The sequence below is a fragment of the Lissotriton helveticus genome, chromosome 5_1, assembly GCF_964261635.1.
Source record: "Lissotriton helveticus chromosome 5_1, aLisHel1.1, whole genome shotgun sequence".
In the NCBI taxonomy this organism is placed as follows: Eukaryota; Metazoa; Chordata; class Amphibia; order Caudata; family Salamandridae; genus Lissotriton; species Lissotriton helveticus.
In genome coordinates, this window is record NC_136065.1 from 1146040612 (window position 1) to 1146059764 (window position 19153).

Here is a 19153-nt window from a genome sequence, read left to right on the forward strand (position 1 = left end):
AAAAGCAAGAGATTGTGAAACTGGAAGCTATTGATATAGTAGAGCATATGGGATCAACAATTATTTTGTCTGAGAATCTGAAAACAAAATTGGATTAATTAGAGAAGAGTATATCTAAAACTGTAGGTTTTGAAAAGACTCTGAATGTGTGCTTGAACTGCCGTATAATTTTAAGAAGGAATTTACATGTTGAAAGAGGTCTGGTAAATGGATCAATGGGTAATGTTGTTGATTTTGTGAAATACAGAAATAGAGATGGAATTGAATTTTTAAAAATTAAATTTGATGGCATTGAGGAAGTACAGCTAATTGCTCGTTGTTCTGCTAGATTTTTGCTTGTAAAAGACTTATATGTTCGCCGTAAGCAGTTTCCTGTTTGCTTGGCATATGCGGTGACAATTCATAAATCGCAAGGTTTAAGCGTAGACAGTGCATTGGTGAATATTGGCAGTTCTGTGTTCAAGGAGGGTATGGCATATGTGGCATTGTCACGAGTTAGAACTTTATCGGGATTGTACTTGATTGAGTGTGATGTCACAAACATTTGTGCGGATCTAGATTGTGTTAAGGAATACAATAGGTTAAGAAGAGAGTATGCGCCACATTTGCCTCAGTATCCTTTGTTTGAGAAACGTGTGGTAGGCCGGAAACGAAGAAATGAGAACAATACTGGGGAGGTTGTAGCAAAAAGTCAATGAACCTAAAATTACAAGCAGAAACAAAAAGGATTCTGTTGAAGATGTTGTTGGTTTTCAGTTTGAAAACAGTTCTGGTGTCAACTGCTATGCTAATGTAGTGGTTAATGTTTTATTTTCTCTAAAAAATGTAAAAGAAGAGATTGTGGTCAATTCTGATCAAAGATTTTGCAGTTTGTTAAATTCTGTGTTAGAGAAATGTACCACTGATAGAAGAAACATAGAAAGTGTGTCTGAAATTCGAAATCTGTTAGACAGATGTTCAGGCCAAACACAATTCTCTCAAAATATTCAGCAAGATTGTCAGGAGTTTTTATTGTATATGCTTGATGTATTACATGCTGAAGGTGTAGATGTAGATCAGCTGTTTGGGCTTTCTTATCAATGGCAGCATGACTGCGAGAACTGTATGGTATCAAGTACTACTAGTGTATACTCAGAAAGATTTATATATTTAACTTTGCCAGACAGTAAATCAGTCTCCTTTAATAAGCTAGTAAAAGCAGCTGATCACAACATGGAGTGTAGCCAATGTAAATCTGAAATGATGTCCACATTATTTATACGAACATATGGCCAGTATGTCATTTTAATGTTCCAACGATGTAGGCCTGATGGAACAAAATTGACAACTTTAATTAAAAATTTTGTAGCTTCACAGTTGTCAATATCAGGAAGGACTTTTGTAACTGCAGCAATTATATATCATGACGGCCCTTCAATAACATCAGGACATTACACAGCTTATTTAAAGTCTAGAAATGGCTGGTCATTCTGCAATGATTCTGTTTTAATTTTCAAAAAAGAATTGCCGTATGACCTTAAAAACTCTTACCTGGTGTTTTTAAAACCAAAATTTTAGGGAATGAATCTCGGGATGTGCTCTGTGGAATTTCAAGAAGTTCTAATGGCTCCTACACAATTTGGCCTTGAGGATAAGTGTAGTTCAGAGACATAACTTCTAACCATAGGACTGGACATTATGGAGAAATACGTGCACTTTGAATGAGTTCAGAAAAACTGTTTCTTTTTATAAACTAATTGAAGCAGCCCATCAAAACATGGAGTAGAGGGAATGTAAGTCTGCAATGCTGTCTACTGTTTTACATTGCTTTGTGATTAAAAGTGATGTAGAGAATTAAATAATTGTAGTAGTCATAGAGGTAGTGTAAGTCTGCTTGTATCAGTGTCATAGGAAAAGTAGAACATGACTGAGCAAGAAGGGGAAGATATTACTATTCCAGGATTGTGAAAATGATCTTCAACATTTTAATTCTGAAAGTTGCGGAAATGCCAAATGACGGGATTGGCTTACAAGAAATCCAAGAGTTATAAATGGCTCTGACAAGATTTGGCCTTGTGGAAAATTGTGGTAGAGAGCAAGAAGTCATTTATTGCATGTAACGTGTTTTTAAAAACGATGGAGATTTTCTTTCAGAAAGTGGCGGGCTGAAAGTAATAACAGCACAAAAGAGTGTAAGCTGTTCATAGGACATCCTTGGACGTCATGGAAAGTAAGTTAACTTTAAGGAGTTCTGAATTTTGATTTCTGATGTTGTATGGGTTTTTTAAACACAATCATTTTGATTGTGTTTTTTTTTCCCCGCTGTTACATGATGAATACCTTCAAGTCACTGTTTTTAGTGAATTTTGATACATTCTGAGAACAGCAAAAATAAACCATTTAACATGTATAATTAATTCTGTACTGTTTGCATTTATGATGTATATGTAGAACTGTGTAGGAGGCATGGAGAAGGTGAGGCTTCTGTAAGTGTCAAAGTTGTTGCATGCAGTGCTGCACTTCTGCGTATTCTTTCATATGCTAGACTACATCTGCACAATGAGATACCTAAGCAAAGGAAACGCAAGTGATGTGATTGAGAAATGAGCAAAAGAAATTGCACGTATTTCAATTACATCACCTGTGTTTCCTATCATTACGAATCACATTGTGCAGATCAAGTTTAGGTCTGTCCAGGGAAACATAGGAGGTTTCTACTTTGTTGAAGAGTGCAGTGGACATGACTCACTTCATTGGTAGACTTTCACAGATATTATCTCCTCTGTACACTTCAACAAGTGTAAATCTCATCTTGAACTCTGAGTAGGCCTCACCTTAAACAAACCTCTGGATAGGAGACATGTTATTGGCATCCTGAAGCGACACTTTTCTGAAACAAGAGCAATGCAAAAGATGCACCATGTTTTAAGATAGGCCTCACTTCATCTGTATCAAGATACTGTTAGTTTAAAATGTATATCTTTAGGACTGTGTAGGGGACCTGGAGAAGCAGAAGCTTCTGTCAGTGTCAAAGTTGTTGAAAAACTATTTGTCCTTCAATCTTTTCCCTTGTCTTTTGTAATTTTTAAATACATGTTTTAATATTTTTCAAATGTTGGTTCTCTCTTTCACAGATTGAAAGTATAAAAATAAAAAGTGAGTAATTTAACGGCAATTATAAGGTAAATAGTTGTACTCTTTTCGTTACATTTCTATCACATTCACCTACTATTAGATCAACTGCTTCACTTCTTTAACCCTCAGTTTCCTGCCTTTGCTACTTTCCTCATTCCTTTCTCTATTACCTACTTACTCAACTCCTTCCACTCTTTTTCTCAGTCCCTCTGTTCTCATAGTTCCTCAGTCTTGTTCACTCACTCCGTCTCTATTACTCTTAGTGTCTGTGAATTACTTTCCCACCTTTTTTTTTGGACCGCTTCCCGGGAAGTGGCCCGGTTCGCAAACCAGCAGCGTTACGGGAGTCCACCATTTTGTGTTTCGGTCGAATCAAGATACAAGATGGAGGGCAAATAATGTTCAGAATGGGTAGAAGGGGGCACGGTAGATGTATCTTGACCCCCTTGGTTTTCTGAGGGTGGCTGAGGAGGACCATAGTTCTTCACTCTTGTTCACTCTCTCTGTTTCTATTAATGTCACTGTTTCTGACTGATCAAAAAAATTTTTTTTTAAAAAGAACAGTAACTATAAGGGAAGGAAACAGACAGTTATGTTAAAAGAAAGACAGCTATAGGGAGTAAACTAAGGATACTGTTACCCGCAATCCACTGCTGATGATGTTACTGACCATGTCATGAATGATGTAATATGTGACATCATCAGCAGTGGATTGTAGGTAACAGTATCTCTTGTTTACTCCCTAGAGCTGTCTTTCTTTTCACATAACTGTCTATTTGCTTACCTTATACTTACTGTTCTTTTTAAAAAAAAATATTTTTTTTGGTTAGCTTCCGGTACGCGTACCGGGTAGCGCTCCGGGGAGCGAACTAAAAGAAATAGAGGTTGGCAGAGTTCCAAATATTCTACCAATTTTTTTATAACGGGGAGGTAGTTCTGAAAAGAACTTTTTTTTAATGTTTTTGTTGTTTTATATTTTTTTTATTATTTTTTGAACATTTTTTTACTTTTTTTGTATTTTCTGAACGTTTTTATATTTTTTTTGGTTTTTTTTGGGGGGGGGAACAAAAACGATCCATTGTAAAGGGCTCAACAGGAGCAACAAAAAAAAAAGAATTTATTTTTTGGGGCGTCTCGGACAAACATTAACATGATTCTGAATAGCTCTCATAATCAAAATGATGCTACTTTCCCTGTAGCAGATGAAATCGCCGCAGTGCACGCACACTTGCTTCACGTGCCCAAACAACATTTGAATGTTTGGGATCATCTCCCTCGCCTCTGGTCCCGACACCTCTGGAACAACCGATCTTCTTGCCATTGGAAGGGGATTTTGTTGCTCATCACGTAGCTGGGCAGCACTATAATTATTTGGGTGCCACCTACTCATATGCCGATGCATAGTGTGATTGCCGTAACTGTATTTTTTTTCAGTTCCCCTTGACAATCTATCACCGCATATACGGCAAAACACGTAGCGTGCATTCACTTTTTTTTGCCCCTCAGGAAATTTATAGAATTGCCAAATGTAATTCTCTTTTCGATTGTACCTCCTGGGCTCCTCTGGCAAAAACCTTGGCTCTTCCTCCTCTTCCTCCTCTTCCTGTTCTTCCTCTTCTTGCAAAATTACTTCAGCAGGTGGTCCTCTCTTATTTGGATTTGGTGGAGGTGGTGGGTTAGAACCAGCTGAAGCTACTAATGAAGCCATGTCAAAGTGTAAATAAAGGGTCTTTCTCTCACCAAGATGAAATTCAGAGTGAGGAAAGAAGGAGGGGTTTTCATCATTTGGGAAAAGCAAAAGTTCTAAACCAATGAAAAGTGTTCATTTTAGATCACATGACCTAGTATTACATCATTAGGAAACCAAAAGTGAAATGAACCAATGAAAAGTGTTATTACCGAGTCACATGACCTGCTGTGTTTACGTTACGCGGTCGGCGCCGCGCCCCGGATCGCTTCCGGTTCGCGTACCGCTGCGCTTCCGGGTACGCTAACGTAGCACGTCATATGACGTATCACGCGAGAACGCGAAACGTCATGCTGACGCGACGCGTCACGATGTTGTTTTCTAACGCGACAGTTGCGCAAACGGAACGTTTACCGGTTCGCGGACCGGGTCGCGGCTCCGAATTGAGCTAACGGGAAGCTAACCGGTTCGCGTACCGGGAGCGAAACAATAAAAATAATAAAAAAAAAATTGTATTAAAAACATGTAAAAAATATTTTTCGATTTAAAGAAGAATACATTGTAAAGGTTTTGATATTTGCTATTAAAAAACCATTGAAATTCACTGAAAAAACCATAGGTTATAGACCATATATAGTTAGGAATTAGCATTTACAAAACCTTGAAAATTCACTGAAAAAACCATAGGTTATAGACCATATATAGTTAGGGATTAGCATTTACAAAACCTTATTTTACTCACACAAAACCATTGAAATTCCATATATAGTTAGTTGTACTAACTATATATCACGCACCCGCAATCCACTGCTGATCATGTCACATATTACATCATTCATGACATGGTCAGTGACATCACTGATGACATCACTGATGACATCTCAAATGACATCACTGATGACATCTCAATGACATGGCTGATGACATCACTGATGACATCTCAAATGACATCACTGATGACATCACTGATGACATCTCATTTGACATTACTGATGACATCACTGATGACATCATTCATGTGATAATACGATGAACTTCTTCAGACTCTAAAATAACCTTAGATACACTCAGTGTAAACAGACACTCACAGACTGTCACTCATCCATGGAGTTACTCACACACCTACTCAGTCATGCAAAGAATCAATTACACCTCCATTTCCTCAACTATACAGTTATACATACCTTACTTATTCAAACATATACTAACACATATTTACTCTCTTTTACAATCCCTGATACAAGTTCACAATGATCAATACAGCCACTCACACATTCACGGACTCTTATGCACAGTTATTTATATATGTCAACTCTCACATGTACTGTGTTTTACATATGTTCTTACTTTGACATGTAGCACTCAGATATCCATTCACTCACCAATGCACTCAGTCAACCGCCCATACACCTGTTTCCACATGCACTTTTGAATCCATATATCTAGTGAATCAACTGCTTACACATCTATGCACAGAGTCATACACCTCCCAGCCACCCACACACACACTCAGTCTCCCATACAAATACTTGGGCAACCAATCAATAACCCATATACTTACTCATATAGCTACTGATCAACACATGCAGCAGTTTACAGAACAACAGACATAATGATGCACAAATTAAGACAGTTTACTGACTAACCCATGCACTCAGTGACACACATTTAATCACTCACTCATACAGTCAGTCACACACCTACTAAATCCTTCATCCAGACACTTATACATCCACTCATTCTTCAATATGTAAGACATTTGAGATGTCATCAGTGATGTCATTTGAGATGTCATCAGTGATGTCATCAGTCATGTCATTGAGATGTCATCAGTGATGTCATCAGTGATGTCATTTGAGATGTCATCAGTGATGTCATCAGTGATGTCACTGACCATGTCATGAATGATGTAATATGTGACATGATCAGCAGTGGATTGCGGGTGCGTGATATATAGTTAGTACAACTAACTATATATGGAATTTCAATGGTTTTGTGTGAGTAAAATAAGGTTTTGTAAATGCTAATCCCTAACTATATATGGTCTATAACCTATGTTTTTTTCAGTGAATATATATATATATATATATATATATATAAATATATATATTCACGAAATCTTCAAACCTCCACACCCAGCGGCGAAAGAAGAGGCAGACCCCACGTTATCCGGGCAAGTTGTTATTTATTCAATGCCTTTTCAAAAATTTAACGTTTCGAGTACTGACGTACTCTTGTTCACACACCACATTCTCGTTGGGAGATTTCTTTTATGCTTGCAATTCTGACCCCTCCTATGGGCCACAGCTACCACACGTGCATCACATGGTTTTGCCTACAGTCTGGTTTAAACAGTTTAAAGGCACAGTACGTATTTGGCAATGCATTATACGATAGTATTGAACACCTTTAAAACCACGTTGCATGACATAATGCATGATCTAAATTTCATCATGTTAATGGATATATATTGAAGTACAAATACCCGAAAAATTTGACATATCCTGACTGCATGAATGCATTCAATGGAATATTACTAGCGAGGCTACTGAAATGATATGCTTAAATGCATGATTCAATTCTAAATCAATTTACACTCAAAACTAGAACATTCACAAATAACTTTTTCTTAAAGCATTATAGATAGGTTAAAGTGTTAAACTTAATCATAGTGCCGTTGTAGATTAATACAGAGCTTGGCAAAACTGTGTGAAAAAAGGACAATGTGTTACTTAACAGCACCTAAGTGTAAAGCCATAATATTGAGCTACAGTCCTATATACTTATTTAAAATTTATACATTGTAAACTTTATGTTACATAAATATTAAGGACTATTTACAAAAAAGATTTTTTTTTTTTACAATATGTGAAAAAAAGTGCTCAAATGTATTCACAGTGCAAATGAACCACCTAAAGAAATTTTAAACCCATGATTGTTTAAAAGACTGTCCTGTTTAGAAACCATGAACAGCCAGCTCAAAAACAAAACTCAGACCGCAGATCACCTAAAATAGGTGCATTTTTGTGAATTACATACAATTTGAAACATGTGTAATTCAACACTCTTAACTGTGGTGACGTGTCAGCTGAATCATACAATATGTTGTATATACCGACTGCAGAGTGTGCATGTTGGATTGATGTTCCTATAAAAAATTGTGCATGTCCTCTGTCGCGTTCAACCCATTAGGTTGTTTACTGTCAAGCCTGATGATATACTGCGTTTCCAGTCGGCGTAATAATTTATCACGATCGCCACTGCGTCTAAGTGGCGCAACAGCATCGATGACATAATATGTAAGACACGATAGATCCCTATTGTGCCTGCTGTTAAAGTGGCGCGCCACTGGATAAGCACCATCATGGTTAACAATAGCACGGAGGTGCTGCAGTATTTTAACATGCACCTGAGCACCGGTACTGCCGACATAGCGCAGACCGCAGGTGCATGTTAAAACGTATACCGCAAAATCCGTTCGGCAGTTGTAATTGCCATGAATCGAAACTTCAATATCACTGAACGGAGTGCGGTAATGGGTGATGTTCTGCCCAAATTTACAAGCGCGGCATGAGGAACATTTGTGAAAGCCTTTACCTCCAAACCATTGATTGACTAAAGGTAGTTCAGGGCTGGATTTAACCAGCTTATTGTGCATACTGAATGCACGCCTGAATGTAATCACGGGTCTTTCCGGAGTCATATCACGTAAAACACCATCGGTTTTTAAAACTGCCCAGTGTTTGTTCATTATGGATTTGATTTTGCGGTGTTGTCTACTCTATGTAGTTATTAGCCTAGTTGTGTCAGCATTAGCATCATTGTCGGGGGGTTTCGGTGTCAGCAAAGAGACTCTCGATCTTTCTCGACTATTTTCTAGTGCTTGGGACAAACAATCTTTGCTGTATCCCCGTGCCTCAAGTCTCGCTAACATCGCAACAGCACCTTCCTCAAACCTCTCTTGTGTGTTGCAAATTCTTTTTAGCCGCAACAATTCACCGAGAGGAATACTCATGATGACGTGTTTTGGGTGACCACTGCTGGCATGTAGTATGCTGTTGCCAGCAGTGGGTTTCCTGTGTAGGGAAGTGCCAATCATAGTACCGTTGATATTGATACTCACATCAAGAAATTCAGCCGATGTAATACTGATATTAGATGTGAAGAATAAATTAAAATGATTGGTGTTTAGTGCATTGACAAATATTTGAGCACTCATCACATCACCCTCCCATATACAAAAAACATCATCGATAAAACGCATCCAGTGCTTAACGCGTTCAAAACCAGGAGTACCAGCAAGGTCCTGCTCCTCCCACAGCCCCACGTGAAGACACGCGTAGCTGGGGGAGAAGCAGGATCCCATGGCAACACCGCGTATTTGTCTCCAAATGTCTTTGCCAAATAGAAAATAATTGTTGTCAAGGCACCATTGTACCAAATCGCATATCATTTTGTTGTGACTATAATACATACAGGATTTACATCCCAAAAAAGGTCTAATCCCTTCAATGCCTTGCGTATGTTCGATACAGGTGTACAAAGACTCTATGTCTAAAGTAATGATGCACCAGTTTTCCTGCCATTGTATTGATTCTAACTTAGACAAAAAGTCCCCTGTATCCTTAATATAACTGGGCAGTGATTGAACATGCTCCTGTAAATAAAAGTCAATATAGCGTGAAATGTTCTCACCCATACTTCTGATCGCTGAGATAATGGGTCTCCCCGGTGTTGGATCCTGCATTTTATGCACCTTGGGAATTAGATACATGTGCGGCATGACCGGATGTTCCACCAATAAAAAAGAACATTCAGTAGCTGTAATTAAATTAGTTCTTTTATATGATAACAGCTGCTTTTTGATGTTATCCTTGGCGTGCTTATATTGAACGCCAGTACTCCTTACGTAGCAGTTGGCGTTTTCTAATTGGCGTTTGGCCTCTCTAACGTATTTGTCTTTTTGCCACAAAACAATGTTGCCTCCCTTATCGGAAGAATTCACGATAACTTCTTGATTCTTGGACAATTTGGCCATTAAGTTATTGTATTGCCTAGTTTGGAAACTGGACATATCTTTCTTAATATGGATTTGTTTATTGAGTTTTTTCAAATCCTCGATGATGCAGTCATGATAGATGTTAACCGCGTCCTTCGGCATGACGGGGACAAATTTACTTTTCGGTTTGAAGGGGCTCTCTCCAGCCCCCTTTTGTGGAATGTCGATCTCTCGCAATTCACTCTGTGTATCGGCAATGTCCATGTTGGATGTTGGTGGGACTGCTCCGCTGTTCCAATGGCAGAGAGTTATGAGAGTTCTGGCATCGCTTGCTGGAACTAATGAAGATGGATCATTTTCATTTACCGTTCCAGTGGCCACAGATGAATTCAAATTTAGTTTGGATTTGATTGCATAAAATTTTCTAAGTTTTAATTTTCGAATATACAAAAAAACATCAGCCCTTGTGTTGGTATAACTGAACGAGCTCTCTGGACAAAAATTGAGACCCAACTTGAGAATTTGTTGCTCAGCTGTTGTTAATGTCATATCAGATAGATTGATGATGGTACTGACATCAATCATTGTTTGTTGTTTTTCTTTTGGAACCATTTCTTTTTTGGCGGCTGCAGTGGTTTTTGCACGTTTTCTTCTTGCCCTCCGCCTTGCGTTTTTCCTCTTCCTGCATTGCGAGATCGTGTCCGCGGACCTAACGATTGCAGGTGGGCCTCGACCAAAAAATCAATTTCTTCACCTATGTCGAGGATGGCGTGTGGCGAATTGTCTTCCAATAAGCTTGATAATGAGCCGCATGTGCTTGATGTACTGGCAAGCGAAATAGTATCCGTTACTGATACTTCGTTATTGTTCGAAGCTGCAGCTGAGTCTTGTTGAACCTCCTGTATCTGGATCCTCGGTGCCGATTTTTGAATTTGCCGCTGCTTTTTTGCCTGATCATACTTGCGTGCAAACGTATATATCTGGCCTGTCTCATAATCGTTAAGATCTCTTGCAAATTTATTTATTTTGCGTATCTTAATTTTGTCTTCATGTTTTTTTAGGCGCTCGCTGATGTCTTTGCGTCCTTTAGCAATCACTGCTTGAGTTTCACTGTCGATAAAAGCATCCAAATCCGTATTTATTTTCAAAATTTCATCCAATAAAACTGTTCGGTCCAGAATTGCATATTTGATCAACAGCTTGATTAAATTCATAGAGGCTCCCAAGTTTAATTCCCCCCATTCGCGTAACATATTTGGATTGGGGTCCACAAAACTCGGAGCCAGCATAATACGCAACCCTCGCGGGACTCGTCCAGCCTCCTCATATTTTGTAAGGGATTTGTGCTCCCACCATTTAGTAATCTCAGAACGAGACTTTCTTTCCAATAGATTCAGCAATTTCTTTACGTCTTGATTGCCTGCATTGGCGGTGCTAGCTTGTGTTTGTTTGCTGCCTACTCCTCGTGGCACTCGTGCAAACAATGCATCTGCAGCCGCTTCTCGCTCCGTTTCTAAGCTGGCTGCCATAGCGTTCGACAGTACAGCCAAGTGGTGTATTATATATATATTGACTAACAAACACAAAGACATAGGTTTCAGTAATGTTATAGTTAGTTGGACATTTAACTCATATGAAACCAGAGAAACTATAACTCGCGTGCCTGCCATATCATGCAGATGATGGCAAATATTACATCACTCATGACATGGTCAGTGACATCACTGATGACATCACTGATGACATCATCCACATGAATGTGTGTTTCTGTAAAGTTGAAATATTTTTCCTACATATCTATGCCAAGGTGTTTGAAGAATGAATGCATTTACAAGTGTTTGAAGGGATTATTTAGTAGGTGCGTGACTGACTGTATAAGTGAGTGATTGAACGTGTCTTACTGAATGCATGGGTTAGTGACCAAACTGTGTGAATGTCTCTATTAGTCTCTCAGTTGCTATGTAAGCAACTGCATGGATTGCTGAATGGCTACATGAGTGTCTATATGGGTTATTGATTTGTTGTCTGACTATCCGTATGGGTCCCAGACTGTCTGTGTGGCTGGGTGGGGGGGTATATGAGTCTGTACATAGATGTTTGAGTGGGTGATTCACTGGTTGTATGGATTCAAAAGTGCATCTGGGAAGGGCTGTATGGGTGAGTTAGTGTGTGTATGGGTGTGTTGATGAGTGAATGAATGTCTCAGTGGAATATCTGTGACTAACTACATATGTTTTAAGTCACTATATGTGAGTGTTGGAGTATATAAATGACTATACGTGAGAGTAAGTTATTTGAAGAGTTGGTGTATAAATAAGTGTCTGCTTCTATCAGTGATTGTATAAGACAATAAATATGTGTTAGTATCTATATAAATAAGTGACGTGGTGTGTGTATAAATAACGGAGTTTGTGTGTATAACTGTATACATGAGTAAATGGGTATGTGATTGACTCTTTGCATGACTGACTAGGTGTGTGAGTAACTCTATGGAATAGTGGCAGAGTGTGACTGCATGTATAAATGTATGAGTGCATATTATAGTCCTGTATTGATGAGTAACTACATGTATAAGTGACTGGATGTATGTGTGTAGACCTAGGAAATAGTGAGTGGTATGTAGTATATGGCATTCTTGTGTGTATGGTTATAGTTAGTTGGGCATTTGACTAAGCATGGGCGTAAAATCCGTTCCGCTCGTGGATTTTGCGGATTTTCGGCACATTGGCAATCCGCGAACTCTCGCGAATTTGCCGAAAATAAGCAAATCCGCGCGAAGCGGATTTTTTGCTTGGTCGCACTTGCCAAATAGAATACTAAACAATTTTGCGGCGTGCAGCGTTCACTTACCGTCATTCAGCGTTTGAAGAGTTATTTTTCTCCATGTTTGCGTGTGCTGCACCATTTTGGATCTTGCTGCGGGATCCCGCGGGAGTTTGTCGACCGCTATTACGTCATCGCGGCTTGCCACCTTGCACAGCGAGAGTTTGGCAACGCGAGTACGTCATAAAGGCCCGTGATCACGCATCGCGGGAGTAAACACTTGCAAACACGTAGATGCGGCGGGCAGCGACAATCTCGCAATTGCGAAATTGCAAAATTTGCAATTTCGCACAAGAAATCCACCAGCAGTCAGCATAAACCTTCTGAAAATGATTTTTTATCAGAATAACTCCTCAGTTTGACATTTGCCTGGACTTTTTTTGCAAGGAGTCCATTTTGGGGGGGAAGGAAGTGCCCCACAGTCTCCAACTTCCTGTTCCTGTCCAGCAGGCTCCTCCCAGTGCTTTGTTCATGTCCTAGTCACTTTGATTTGGATCTTGACCTGGAAGGATTACTTTTTGTGGATGCTGCTGGATATTTGGATTTGAGGCCTTTTTGACTTTCTTTGGATCACTTTTGGATTAGAAATTTCACAAGTAAGTTTGTTTGGGGCATTACAGTTGCAGCAACTACAATTTTGGAATTTTTTTAGAACATTAAATAAAATATATTGTGCAGAAAAACGATTTTTGCAAAACTGAAAGCACTCAGCAGGTGCAAAAGTTCAATCTTATCATTAGTAACCATTCCCTGTAGTGCTTCCTGAGGGGCCCCTCCAGAGTTCAGTTGCCTACTTGCAACTATTCTATGACCCTGCTCTGACCCTCACAGCAGGCTCAGAGAATAGCTACAAGTATGCCACAAAGGTCCTGTTAAAAAAAATTACACTGCAACAGAAAGCAATTATAGATAAGGAAGCAGGAGCCAGACTGGAAGTTCAAATTCAGTGACACATTAATCAGCCCCTAATTCATTCATGTCAGTTGAGGCAGGGCAGGTGTGCTAACGAATTTTACAAAACTGAAAGCACTTGGCAGGTGCAAAAGTTCAAGCTCATCATTAATGAGGAAGCACTTACAGCTAAGGAAGCAGGTGCCAGCTCAAATTCAGTGACACATTCATCAGCCCCACATTAATTCATGTCAGTTGAGGCAGGGCAGGTGTACTTTTCCACCCATAATTCACAGTGATGAACCAGAGGGTGGCATGGGTGATCCAGAGGGTGGCATGGGTGAGCCAGAGGGTGGCAGTGGTGAAACAGAGGGTGGCAGTGGTGAAACAGAGGGTGCTGTGATGAACCAGACGTAGAAACAACATGGTCGCGACCGTTGCTACCCGACAAGTAAGTTCGCGTTTGCGAACTGGTAAAAAACCCTTGCGAAATGGAAGAAACACTTGCGAACACAAAAAAAAAAGAATCCGCAAAATTCGCGAGAGTTCGCGGATTTTGCGGATTGCGAATCCGTAAATACGCAATTTCGCGGATTGCCAATTTGCAAAATCCGCCCATGCTTACATTTGACTCAGATAAAACCAGAGAAATGTGCCTGTTATAGTTAGTTGAGCTAACTATAACTCGCGTGCCCGCAATGCACTGCTGATGATGTCACATATCACATCACTCATGACATGGTCAGTGACATCACTCATGACATCACTCATGACATCTCAAATGACATCACTCATGACATCATCCTTGTGATAGAGTGGTAGACCTCCTCTCACCCTAATATAACCTTTGATACACACGCTCAAATATACAAACTAACATTTTCAAAACAATGGACTTAACAATACTAGTTATAACACACCTATTCAGTAATTCAAAGATCTCCACACACATCCACTCATTCACCAACAGTCGCTATACAGTCACTCAAACATGTACTCACTCATCATATGTACTCACACACCTACACATCCTGTTACATACCGCCACTCATCCATAGAGTTACTCACACACATATTCACACATGCAAACAAAGTATTAAACATCCATTTACGTGCATATACAGTTATACACACACTACCACATTTACTTCTACAGAAACTTACACATACTTACTCTCTTAAACAATCACTCATAGAAACACCTACTTATTTGTACAGGAACTATCCCAATCTCTCACTCTCACATATCCTCACTTATATACACCAATACGGATGTATGACATTACAACGCATGCTTTTACCACGCAAGCCTTTAGAACCCATTTTTTACAACGCAAACCTTTACAACGCATAGCGCTTTGGGGTGCTGGATAGTGAATAGTTTAATTCACTATTCCAACTCCAGTCCCCGTGGACACTAGGGAAGGTGTTGGATAGTAAATTAAACGTATTCCCTATCCTAGAGCGCTCCCCAGCGCAATGCGTTGTAATGGTTTGCATTGTAAAAGTTGTGTCGTAAAGGCACTGCATGGTAAAAGTTGCGTTGTAAAGGATATTTCCCACCAATACTCACATATACTAGTTTAAAACATATGTAGTTATTCATAAAGACACTATTGAGACAGTCATTCACTCACTAACACACTCATACACACACTCATCCACCTATACAGTCCTGCACACATGCTGTCTTCAACACATACAAACAATGAGTCTCTCATTCATGCATCTATGCACTAAGGAATACCCCCACCAAACCATACAGACACTCATACTGATACTAAAAAAAAAAACGAATTACCCATATAGACACTCATGTAGCTACTCACCAACCCATGCAGCCATTTATACACAAAGTGAGAGACTGATACAAATATTTACATATTTAAACATTACTCACTAACTCATGAATTCACCAAGATACACTTAATCAGTCAGTTATACAATCAATTTTACAAAAATAAATCATCCATTTAGACACTTATATTCCCATTTATTCTTCCATCGACCTTGAGATATACATATATATAACATTTATTTTCAGAAAAACACACATTCAATGGATGATGTCATCAGGGATGTCATCAGTGATGTCATTTGAGATGTCATCAGTGATGTCATGAGTGATGTCACTGACCATGTCATGAGTGATGTAAAATGTGACGTCATCAGCAGTGCATTGCAGGTGTGCGAGTTATAGTTAGCTGAACTAACTATGAAGGGGAAACGCTAATTTCTAACTATAACGTGCCTAAAACCTATGTTTTTTTCAGTGAATTTCAATGGTTTTTTAAATGCTAATTTTTACCTATAACGCACCTGAAACCTATGGTTTTTTCAGTGAATATATATATATTTGTTATACTATGTATACATGTGAAAATGTCTCGGTCCTCCTGTTTTCCTCAGTGGCATGGAAAAAATGGGTGGAACTGACGTCAGCACGCCGACGAGGTCTTCTTATGGCTCCTATAACGTCATACGGTGACGCAAGCGGAGCTGGCTATTATGACGTCCTCGTCGACGTGGGAGAGCTAAGAAAGAATTTCTGTGGAATGCTGGTGCAGGGGATATTCATCTAAGTGTTCAGGCTAGTCCTTTGGGAGCAACTGTTTATGTTGCCACTCCAGAAGCCGAAACCAGTGATCCGAGGGCAGAGACGCTGCAGATGACACACGAGGTGGGATGCTCAGTCGTGTGCACTGGCAGGGCAGCGAAAGGACAAGCACCACAGCCCACAAAAAAGGTAATGAGGGCACTGAATAAGTACAAAAGATACTGGACACACGTTTAAGAATTGACAGTATTAACATAATGAAAATAACTTATGAGAAAGATCCCACATCCCGAGGTGACAAGAGCACTGTCTGGAACCTGCGGTCATACTGCGGTGGGACGCACACTCGTTAACCTCTCATGGCACTGCTCCACACTTCAGGGAGGATGCTTTCCATTAGCTATGTTTTCTGATGACCTGTCGTGCCGGCCCCATCCAACAACAGAACTCCTTTAGATCCAAACAGACTCTTCCACTCTCTCACCGGAAGTGAAACCAGGCCACGCGGACACTTTCACAATACAACAGCAGGGAATGCACTTTTCGGTAAATTCAATCAATTCAATTCAAATCTTTATTCGGTTTAAAAAACCTTGTAAGATACAAACATACAATCATAATACATCATGTAACAATATAAACTCATCATAATACATAATGAAACAATAGCAGCGGGTAGAATATCCAAACATTTCATATCAACACATTTCATTTGCATAAATACCTAAAATTCAGTTCATTTTCCAAGCCATCCATTTGATTGACTAGCTCGTGGTTGGCCCCTCCAGTATACAGAACACTAAATTATTCGAATTTAATAAAAAATAATTTAACTGTTTTGTTAAAAAGAGAATACACATCAGGACAGTAAGCAACAACATATAGCAGCTGACTAATAACATGGAAACGTAATAAGGTAGCCTATTTCATTAGGTTTTTAAGTTTTTAGGTTTTTCATCCTCCTAATCAGAGCTACACATAGGAGAAAACGGCTTAGGCTGAACACAATCGTTTGTGCAGTGTCACCCTTAAAAATTCTAAGTCCAACCTTAATTTGTCTGAAGCCTAGCCTTTTACAGATTGGCTTGAGCCATTTTTTCCTGGCTCTTAGATAAGCTGGGCATATAAATAAAACATGGGACTCATCCTCTTTCAACCCCATCTCGCATAGCTCACATATATCAGAGCCAGCGACCCCGGCCAACCCCTTATTACAAGTCCAGCTGGTTGTTCTCTCTTTTAATTGTAGAATACCATACCGGAACTTTAGATATACACTTTTGGCAAGTGGGGGATAAATTTCATCCATAAGGGGCTCTAAATACATAGTCATTTTAATCTCGAAAAATTTCGAAGTTAGAGTCCCTATTCTGGGGTTTAATAACACTGAGTCTCTAATGTAATCCCAGTACCTTTGCTTCAGAATCTTTTTTGAACTATTAGTGAGGGAATCAGGGTCAAACCAGAAGTCACTTAGCCCTAATTTTTCAAACCATTTCTTGACGTACTCTAACCATGGCAAATACATGCTATTCCTTATGGCCAATATCTCTTTCAAAGCTTCTCTATAATCTGTCAGCTCCTCAACGGACCATAGACGGATCCAATAAAGGAGCGGACGAAGAGAAGCATAGTCATCTGTACGTCTAAAATTAAGGTCCCATAATACTGGTGTCAGTGGTGTTGACCCTGGAATCCCTAAAAGTTGCCTAATAAACGAGTTTTCCCTCACTCGAAAAGTATCCTTTGAGGCATAGGCCCAAAGGTCTGCACCATAAAGTGAGGATGATTGTGCTTTATATTTGAATAGTTCAATAGCTGGTGAGACTGCTTTAAAATGGCTATTCTTATGCCTCTTTAAAATCGGACACTGATTTTGGGTCAGCCTTAGTTTTGAGTTCTCCAATTGCGTCTTCCATGTGATATGACGGTCTAAAATGATGCCCAGGTATTTAAAATTTGGGACCTCATCAATAAGTTCATTATTTATCTTAAAGACCTTATTGAAACCTTTATGAGGGTTGATTGTCATGATTTTTGTTTTAGAGGAATTAATTTCCAATCCCTTGTCATGACAATACAAACTAAAAGTATTTAAAAGGTTTTGGAGTCCCCTGGGTGTCTGGGAAATTAAAATCGTGTCGTCTGCAAACAACAGTGCCGGAACGGCTTGCCCGCTCAATTTGGGAGAGTCATGCTCGCAGCCCAAAAGAGTTTCGGGGATGTCATTAACGTACAAAGAGAATAAGGTAGGTGCCATTACACACCCCTGCCTTACCCCTTTTGCTATTTTTATTTTCTCGCTAACTTCACCATTAGGTCCCCATCTAACTCGTGCATAATTATTCTCATGAAGTCTAATTAAAATTTGAAGGATATTTGCAGGGACACCCATCTTACTTAATGTCTTCCATAGGGCTTCCCTTGGGACCATGTCAAAAGCTGCCTTCAAATCTACAAATGCCACGTAAATATGGGAACTTCTTATAATCGTGTATTTCCAGACTAAACATAAAAATCTAAAAACCTGGTCTATAGTGCTTATCTTTGATCTAAAACCTGCCTGATATTTAGTAAAAATAGAGTGTTCTTCAATCCAAGAGGTAAGCCGACCCAGAACTTGTCGGGCAAAAACTTTTTGCAGCACGTCAATTAGGCTGATAGGCCGATAATGAGAAGGATTTGACCTATCCCCCTTTTTGAACAGTGTCACAATCTCCGCCCCCTTCCAGGTTTCTGGGACAGGAGCTCCACAAATAATCTCATTAGATAGTAAATTAATGTAAGGAGCCCAAATATAATTTTCATGTTTCCATAAATCACCTGGTATTTTATCAGGGCCTGGAGCTTTCCCTGTCTTAACTGCCTTGATTGCTAAAATTGTTTCTGACAAAGAGAAGACAAGAGATGTATCATGGGCTACAAGGGGAGGCTGTAGGCCATCCCAACTTCCAATCACACTTTGACCTTCACAAGAATAAAGCGAAGAAAAATGCTCAACCCATGTTTTCTCTTCTAAAAATTTGTCTTTACATTCCGTAGCCCCCCTAGTACCTCTAGCAATGAGGCTCCAGAAGGAAGT